The following is a 10,053-nucleotide window of genomic DNA, read 5'->3' as shown; positions in this document are numbered from 1 at the left end:
CCAGAGCATTCAGGACCTCAGACTGGGGTGGAGGTTCACCTTCCAACAGGACAACGACCCTAAGCACACAGCCAAGACAATGCAGGAGTGGCTTTGTGACAAGTCTGTGAATGTCCTTGAGTGACCCAGCCAGAGCCCGAACTTGAACCCGATCGAACATCTCTAGAGTGACCTGAAAATAGCTGTACATCGACGCTCCCCATCCAACCTGACAGAGCTTGAGAGGATCTGCAGAGAAGAATGGGAGAAATTACCCAAATACAGGTGTGCCAAGCTTGTAGTATCATACCCAAAAAGACTTGAGGCTGTAATCGCTGCCAAAGGTGCCTCAACAAAGTACTGAGTAAAGGGTCTGAATACTTATGTAAATGTGATATTTCAGTTATTTCTTTTAAATCACTTTGCAAAAATTTCTAAACACCTGTTTTTTCGCTTTTTTATTCTGGGGTATTGTGTATAGATTTATGATTTTAAAAAATGGGTTTAATCAATTTTGGAATAAGGCTGTAACATAAAATAATGTGGAAAAAGTGAAGGAGTGAATACTTTCTGAATGCACTGTAAGTGCAAGTTTACTGTATAGTATAATTATCTTGTAGCAGCTTGACCTACTTGATGGCTTCTGAATTGCGTTTTGTTCAAGCTCAACTTTGGGAAATAGCACAATACCTGCCATTCCTGGGCTGCATCTTTGAGTGCCTTTCTTCAGGCAAGTCAGGGAGATCATTTATTCAGTAAACTTCGAGTCCCATGGCTCCATTTGAAAAGCGGTTCTAGCATGGCAATGTTGTCCCCTCAACCACCAGCAATGGAAAACAAATTAATTGCCCATTAAACTGAGAGAAATCTTGCCGAGTGCAAAAGTAGATGAGATTTCCGACACCTCTAGTTACCTTTCTCTTACAAACTCAACAATATGGGAACTTATAAGGCTGGGATCATAGGCCAAACAGATTATTACTGCAAGATCATTTTGTCGCACTGATATTTAAATCTAACAATTGTGTGAAGGTGCATTTTTTCCTGATGAAAAGATTAACAACCGTAATATTAACAGCTTCTCTCCATGCAGACATGCCTCACTTTTTATTTTAAAGTATTTCAGATTTGTTCCAGGCAGACAGCGCCAAAGAAGACCAACCAACCAACTGAGACCAGTTGGGCCTTTGAACGGGCAGTCGTGGTTCATCTCTCTGCCTCACTTATTGATTATAATAGTGGAGAGTTCTCCATCCACTCAAAGCTGTTCAATTTCATTCCAGCATCCCTGTTTCATGACAAAGTTAATCTGAAGAACATGAGAAGATGTGGGACTAGGAATCAAGGTTCACGAGTGAAGAGAGTTTAATTGCCATGTGTACATACAATGGACAGGCCTATTAATGCAATAACACACAAATAATTATATAATGACCGCTATACGATAAATTAATGACTGTAATACTAGGTTACCATAATAAAACAAAGGCTGAACCAAAAATATTGTTCTCAAAGATCATAGTTACTGAGGTTAGTATGGAGCAGTGCTCGATGGTAGCTGGGAAGCCGCTTTCTTGAAACTAGTGGGCACAGTTTTCAGTATCAAGGTGAAAGATCAACGGGGAGAAATATATCCTTCTACACTTCACTGAGTTCTGCATCTTTAGCAGAGGAAGTTGCTCAAAGAGAAATCCTGAAATCCAGAACACATTCTCAAAATCAGTGGCTGGTATTTTTAATGAAATGTGCCATTCAGTCTAAAATGCTAACACAATGAGCTGCAGATGCTGAAATCTTGAGCAAAATCTGGAGGAATTCAGCGGGTCAGGCAGCATCTGCGGAGGGAATGGGCAGGCAACGTTTTGAGTCAAGACCCTTCTTCAGACTGCTCCCGCCCCGCAGATGTTGCCTGACTCGCTGAGTCTCTCCAGCACTTTGTGCTTTGGTCAAAAATGCTGATGACAATTTACTACACACGCGCAGGGTTGACATTCCTAGATGAAGCATCATTCAATACTAGACAACATTGCCGCCTCCCCTTCAGGACTCAGCATCCCACACACTCGCATCAAAGACCACAACACCAATTGCATTCAACCAGTTACACCAGTCCCTCCCCATGCCTCATTAGAATGTCTTGAAAAGGGTAGTATTTTGAGGTAAAAATATGTAAAAGAGGGTGAAAATGATTGGGACTGCTGAGCAATATTAATAATGGGACCAGAAGGCAATAGCATAAAACAGAACAGTGGGTATATGGAACAAGCTGTTAGAAGAACTAGTTGAGGCAGGTACAATAACAACATTTAAAATATATTTGGACAGGTACATGGTTTAGAGGAATGTGGGCCAAACACTGGCATCAGGACTAACTTAGATGGGCATCTTAGTCGGCATGGACGAGTTAGGCCTAAGGGCCTCGTTCGGTGCTGTATGAGAGGAACTTTGGGAATCGAAGGCCTCAAAGCAAACTGCAGTCAAATTAATCTTAAACTAAAACTAATGCTATAATCAGCAAAAAGGGGAAAATGCAGGAGTTGCAGATTAGTGTCATACTGACTATATTGGGCTGAAGATCTGGAAAGCAGGCTGTCGAGTAGACAGGTGGCAAGGATGAAAGAGGCTAGGTTGGATTTTCAAGCAGCTGTAAATCTGTCACATGCTGATCCCGAAAAACTGCATGTCATGAATGTGAGACGAACAGAAAAGGAAACATTATGGCGCCCGCCGCAGAATATCAAAGAAGTGAAATGGGGAACATCCCATGAAGCAAGTTCCCTGGCAAGCACACAGAGGTTTGACACGTCACCCAGGGGAAGGAGCTCAGCACAACCTGTTCCCACTCACACTGCTCATGGCTATGGATAGTTTAGTTTATTGGCTAATTGAGAGAAAGTGTGAGAGGGAGAGTGTTAGGGAGAAAGTTAGAGAGAAAAAAAGAGAGAGAGAGAGAGAGAGAGAGAGAGAGAGAGAGAGAGAGAGAGAGAGAGAGAGAGAGAGAGAGAAAGGGAGAGAGAAAGAGAAAGAGAGAGAGAGAAAGAGAGAGAGAGAGAAAGAGAGAAAGAGAGAGAAAGAGAGAGAGAGAGAGTGTGTGTGTGTGTGTGTGTGAAAGTGAGAGGGAGATACAGACAGGTACTGGCCATGCCCATCTCTGATCAAAAATGTTATTGTTAACTGTATCAAAATGGGCGAGTTGCAGATTATTCAACATTATTATGCCGCCATAGTGTGCATTTTGATATCGGTTCAAGAACATAAACCAATCTAGCAGTTTCAAGATAAATAAAAATGGCTGGAGATTAGACTCATAGAGCATGGAATTTGGCCCAAATGTGCCAAACAAAATACCCCAGTTATGCTAGTCCAATTTGCCCACATTTGACCCATATCCCTCTAAGCTTTCCTATCCATATACCTGTCCAAATGCATTAAAGAGATCCATGCAGATTTATGATGCTCCCTTGTACAAAACACGGTTGAGAAACAGCTCAATAGTAGCAGGCAAATCCCCCAGATAGAATAGAATGCAATTTATTGTCATTCAAACCTAGGTTTGAACGAAATATCATTTCTACAGTTTTTTACATTACAAAACAATCCAAGACCCACACTTAACACAGTTTACATAAACATCCATCACAGTGAGTCTCCAACATCTCCTCACTGTGATGGAAGGCAAAGTCTTTATCTCTTCCCTTTGTTCCTTCTCCCGTGGTCCAGCAGTCCAACTGCAGTGTCGAGGCGAACTGGGGCTCCGATGTTAAAGCCCCCGGCGGGCGAAAGTAAGTCCTGAGGCCGTTTAAGCCACGCCGGGCGATGTTAGGCCCCGGCTCCATGTCCTTAAACCCGCGATTCCAGCGGGAGAAGTCGTCGTTGCGGAGCTCGGAAAAGCGGTCTCCCACCAGGGACCTGCGAGCTCCCGATGTTCCCGTCCACCGGGTCTACGGCCGGTGCCTCCGAACTCCAAAAGTCGGGTCGCAGCCGCGCGCAACCACAGCTCTTCCCGCTCCGAAGTTGGCCAGCTCCGCGATGTCAGTTCCGCAGGCTCTGCAACTGGAGCCCCCAGGTTAGTCCCGGCCGGAGGTCGCCGCCGGCTCCACGATGTTAGGCCCAACGACATCCGAGACCCGACAGGGAATAGTCAGGTCCCCGCACAGGGAAGAGATTTAAAACGGTTTCCCCCACAGCCCCCCCCACCACCCCCCACATATACACAGCTAAAAAAAATAATAAAAACTAACTCAAGACATACATTTAACAAGACAAAAATAAAAAAAGACAGACGACTGTAGTCAAGCCGCTGCCGTTAGACGCCGCCACTAACCTACTAGATCATACTCAGGGCAGTGCCAAGAGGATCTGGCGTATCCCTTGGAGAGCAGACACTGTGTTGGTTCACTTTCATGAGAACGTCTACAGCCCTGACAATGCAGCATGCCCTCAATACTGTGTTCAATTATTGCACTAACATTTCTGATGGGGGATTTGATTCCACGTTTTAGGCACGGGTACTAACAAGAACATAGTGACTCATGCATGATATTATTCAAAGTTCTTGTTCTTGTTAGTAGACTTCCACTGAGTCATTTGTATTCAGCATGTGACATGGTGTATTGGACAATATCGTTCTCCAATTAGTACTGATGTTATTTAGTCTTGTGAAGCAAACCTTCTTTCTCCAAATAAGTTTTTTTTTTTAAAGTTGCTGCTGGGCCATTGCAGAGAGATTATTCTTTTAAGATGTGACAAATCGCTGACGCTCAGATCAACTATGATTTAAATAAATCATCAATGTACACAATATGGCTGAACTACAGGGGGTTTCATTCCAGCAGGACATTCTCCATTATGATCTATAGACTACATTTTAAAACGTCTTATTGCACTGAAGGCAATATCATTCTGTCACATTGGGCATTAATAGTTCCTTCACTTCAGTATAAAAAGAAAGGAAATTTTTCTTCCTTTATTTCAGGAGAGGTGAGGATGACGTTCCAATTTCCAAGTTTGACACATGGTGTTCACATGGGGTCGACAGGCAAGTGCTTTCCTTGCATTTAATTTTCATTTTGGGAGTCAGTTACTCCCAGTTCTTTTCATTTCAGCTCAGGAACACAATGCTTCCTGCAGAGGTGGAATGGGCCAGGCTGTGTGAATGATCGCTGTCTGGGTCTTTCCCAATGAGGATCAGTGGCTGTTGAGTGGACTGAGTGCCATCTATCACACATATGATTGGAGCTCATCAAACAATCACTAGGTGCAGTAGGACAGGGGTTCAAAGCTCTGCTGGGATTTCGAATGAGGGGCCAAGTGACCAATGATAGCGATAGGATTCTTGGAAACATGGTGCAAAGCTGCACCACAATGCGACCAATCATTTGAGAAAGGGCCTGTCACTGCGATCGACCACAGGTCCCACCCTGCAGCTAACGCCATCAAATCCTTTGCCACTTCTATTAAATAATTTTTCATCCGAGTCCATTGGCAATTCTCCACTCCTCGATTGATAATGAACGTGAACTTACTCCTTAAAAAAAAAATCCAATATTTAAAAAAGGCACACTCCACTCAGAGGCATGGCAAGCTTCCATAGAGCCATAGATCTGTACAGGATGCAAGCAGGCCCTTCGGCCCAACCTGACCATGCCGACCAAGTTGGCATTCTAAGCTAATTTAGTTTAGTTTACGTTAGTTTAGAGAGATACAGTGCGGAAACAGGTCCTTCGGCCCACCGAGTCCGCGCCGACCAGCGATCCCCGCATATTAACTCTATTCTACTCGCACTAGGGACAATTTTTACAAGCGAATTAACCTACAAACCCTTTGGAGTGTGGGTGGAAACCGAAGATCTTGGAGAAAACTCACGCAGTCACGGGGTGAACGTACAAACTCCGTACAGACATCACCCGTGGTCGGGATCGAACCTGGGTTTCCTGTGTTGCAAGCGCTGTAAGACAGCAACTCTACCGCTGCGCCACCGTGCCGCACTTCTTATTTTGAAGACAGACACAAAGTGCTGGAGTAACTCAGGCAACATCTCTGGAGAAAAAGGATGGCTGACGTTTTCGGTCGGCGCCCTTATTTAGTCAATTCCAATCACAGAATGAATCCTTGTAGCCCTTCGTTATCACCTCTTCCCCAGCCGACAATGGGCCATTGTGGGCTCCACACTTCCTTGGTCGTCTTTTACCTACCCTGCTTTGTTCTGGCCTTTTCTTACCACCCGTTCCCCCCCCCCCCCCCCCCCATTTCAGTTTGAAGACTGGTCCCGACCCAAAAGGTCACCCATCCTTTTTCTCTAGAGATGCTGCCTGACCCGCTGAGTTACTCCAGCACTTTGAGTCTATCAAAATATTTAAAATAAATGAATACCCAAATACATATTTCATAACCGTGAAACTGGCTGCTGCATTTCTAATATTACAACAGTTGCTACTCTTAAATTGTAAAATAAAATGCTCTGCAATTTGAGCAAGGCCTATGCAATGAGGAAGAGTTAATATTTCTGCTTTTAGTTTATATTTTCAAGATTTGCCATTTTTCTGTTGTGGTTTTCACACTTGGGCTCAGAAGCGAGAACTCCCTCCTCAACTACACCTTTCAAATAAAGACTGCAGTGGTTCAAGGCAGAAGCTCACCACCCCCTTTCTCAAGGGCAATTGGGGGTGAGTGATAAATGCTTTAATAAAGAAATAATCCAAGAAAAAAAACCAATTGCACTATTAATTCTGGTTGTGAATCTATTAAGGTGCAGAAGATCAGGAGGAGCATGGATAAGCTCACATTCTTTTTCCCAAGCTTCCCCATATTCTAAAGCATAGGCTTAAGGTGAGGAGGAAGAGATTTAAGAGGGGACACCACCACAAGCAACTTTTTCCACAGAGGGTCATCGGTATCGGGAATGAGCTGCCAGAGGAAACGAGAGAAACGGATACAATCACAACTTTAAAAAGACATTTGGACAAATATATGGATAGGAAGGGTTTAGAGGGATGTGAGCCAAATGCAGGTAAATGAGATTAGCCCGATATGCCACATGTTGGCATGGGCAAGATGGGACAAATGGCCTGTCCATGCTTTAACAGTTTTGTGATTCAAAGCTGAATTCAAAAACCCAAAGTGAGCAAGCCTTGCCTGGTGGAGTTGACTCTGTCCTGGTTGCAGTTCCACAGATACAACCCCATTTTGATTCTTCAAATATCCTCTACTATGTTCATTAGCAAGTACTTCATGTGCATCTAAGGTCAGGAAAAGTCTGTTCAGCTTTTAAAATTTTTACCATCCAACTAGGAAATGCCAAACCAGATCTGCAAGTGTGCAGCCATTGAGAATGGGAACCCTTGTAAATCCACGCTTACCTTTGTTAGTGCCTTGAGCTCTGAGCAGATCATTGATCAGCAAATATGGCAAACTATGAATCATCCTGGCCCAAAGCGTCCATGCCAACCTGTTTGCCTATTCACACTAATCCCATGTTGACCATATCCTTCTATCTTAGGGAGAAAGTAAATGTATTGGAAGCAATTCAAAGAAACTGGAGTAATACATTTAGTGCATACATTGTCTTCGGAGAAAAGGACAGGCTGGGATTGCGTCGCTGGACATCAGGAAAATGGGAGGGAACATGATTGAAGCAAAATGATCCGGAGGGTTTGACAGGTGGATGTTCCCTCTTGTAAAAACGTCTAATTTGTTTCTGCTCTGAGATCAGGATCACTCCAGATGAAGGCTTGCTCATTCTGAGATTGAAATTGACTCTGGCATGTTGTTGGAATTATCTTAAAGCCTAAAGTGCTACGATAAGGTATAAATGTGACGATGCTGTTTACACCTGCTTCTCTCCAACAAGCAGAGATGGAATTAACATTTGCTGCATTCAAAAATACAAATGGTGCCATTTTTATTTGAAAAAAGAATGGGAGAATACTGAGAACTATATTCTGCACTCTGTATTTCCCCTTTTTCTCTACCTATTAATTGAGTTTGACGATTGTATTTATATATACCATCTGATTGGATAGCATGCCCAACAAAGCTTTCCACTGCACATGACAATAATAAACCTGAACTTAAAGAACTGCACACAGTCCTCCAAGTGTGATCCAGTCACTTCTACAGCTGCATCATGATGCCCCAACTCTTATACTCAATACACTTATACTCTTATACACAATATACCCAATGAAGGCAAACCTGCCAAGTGCCTCTGTCGCCACAGCTCGGACCAACTGGAGCAAGTATGAAGCTGGGTTCCAGGCCATCCTCCAGCACTGGCACAGAGGCTGCTGCCAGCGTGGCACACTGCTCTGCCACATCTCACTGCCTTCAACTCATTCACTCCTTCATCACTGAAATATCTTTACCATCAGTTTGTTGAAAGGCTTGAGAATCACTTGAAACCCTTCGCAATTTCAATAGCGGCACGCAAATCTCTTCAGCCACAACCATCTGAGATGAATTCATTTTTAAAAGCTGAGGCAGAGTATATAAAAATTGGAAGACATTTAACGCAAGTGGTGACTGAATCTGAATTAATCGTTTTGTCCATGTCCAAAGATTTTCAGATATAATTAGTTAAGAATAGCTGACAGCTCCAGCATGGAGCCTGCAACCTACAGACAGAAGCCTGCTACAACCCAATGATATCAACACTGAACTCTCCAATTTCAAGTAACACTCCCCCAATTCCACCCCCTCCTTCCCTGCCCACCCCGATGCATGTACATTTATCCCACCATCCAAGTCACCCTGCTCCTTTCCCCTCCTTCATGCACTCATCTTTCATCCCTGGGTCCCGTATTTCCCTCTCCCCTCCCCCTTATCCCCGGCTACCTATATTCCTCCCTCCAGTTTTACATTTCACTCCACCTCTTGTTTCACTATCTGATACCCTTTCACTCTTTTGCAACAGATAGAGGTAGAGATAGAGAGAGTCAGACAGAAAGAGAAAAATAAATGGTTAATAGCTGATTTAAAAACAATTGTCTAAACTGGCAGTAACAAAAATGTAGGAACGCATGCTGCAGCATAATAAACAAGTTAAAGTTCTAAGCTCTGCGGGTAATTATTACTTTAATATATTTGTGGGACATAAATATTTTAATATGACTTAAATTACCTCCTAGATTCATGCAAACACTGGGCAGGGGTATGTGTATATGTTGAACACTCATATGGATCAGTATAAAACACATAGTCCACCTTGTTCTCTTCAGCCACTGATTCAATATGACATTACCACCGGTTTGGGGACACTGAGCGTACTTTTCATGGGCAAGCTCAGAGGACACCAGTATCACACATCGAGGAGTTTCTTTGTCATTTTCTCTGTCAAACTGCAGTTCAATGGCACCTGGTATTCCCATCCAACCAACCTTGGTGGCTCTCTGAAGTTTAGGGAACTCACAGCATGCGAACTCAATGCTTTTCATGTAATTCACAACTGTGTACATGTTCAGCTGGTGAAAGAACCAAAGGAACATGACTGGAAGATAACCACTTTGTAGCTGGAGACACAGTTTGATTAATTCTCCCACCGTGATCAGAGTTACATCTGAAACCCGCTCCTCTTCAGCTCTGCAAATCAAAAAAAGGTAGATGCTGGAAGCAGTTAGCGTGTGAGACCACTGAGAAACCACAACACAAAGTGGTGGAGGGGACTCAGCGGGTCAGGCAGCATCTGTGGAGGGCACGGACAGACGACCGACGGCTCGTGGAGCACCTGTGTTCAGCCCACAGGAGCTGACCCTGAGATTCCTGTTGCCCGTCGCCTCAATTCCCCATCCAATCCCCATTCTGACCTAGTGGTCTGTGGCCTCCTGCACTGTCACAGTCAGGCCCAGGCAAGCTTGTGGAAGGGGGCGGTACAGTAGCACACACCTTGAGGGGCAGCACAGTGGTGCAGGGGTAGGAGTTGCTGCCTCACAGCGCCAGAGACCCGGGTTCGATCCTGATTGCGGGTGCTGTCTGTACGGAGTTTGTACATTCTCTCTGTGACTGCGTGTGTTTTCTCTGGGTGCCCTAGTTTACTCCTACACTCTAGAGATGCACAGGTTTGTAAGTTAATTGGCTTCT

The sequence above is a fragment of the Amblyraja radiata genome, chromosome 17 (assembly GCF_010909765.2).
Source record: "Amblyraja radiata isolate CabotCenter1 chromosome 17, sAmbRad1.1.pri, whole genome shotgun sequence".
NCBI classification, from domain to species: domain Eukaryota; kingdom Metazoa; phylum Chordata; class Chondrichthyes; order Rajiformes; family Rajidae; genus Amblyraja; species Amblyraja radiata.
This window is presented reverse-complemented; position numbering follows the sequence as displayed.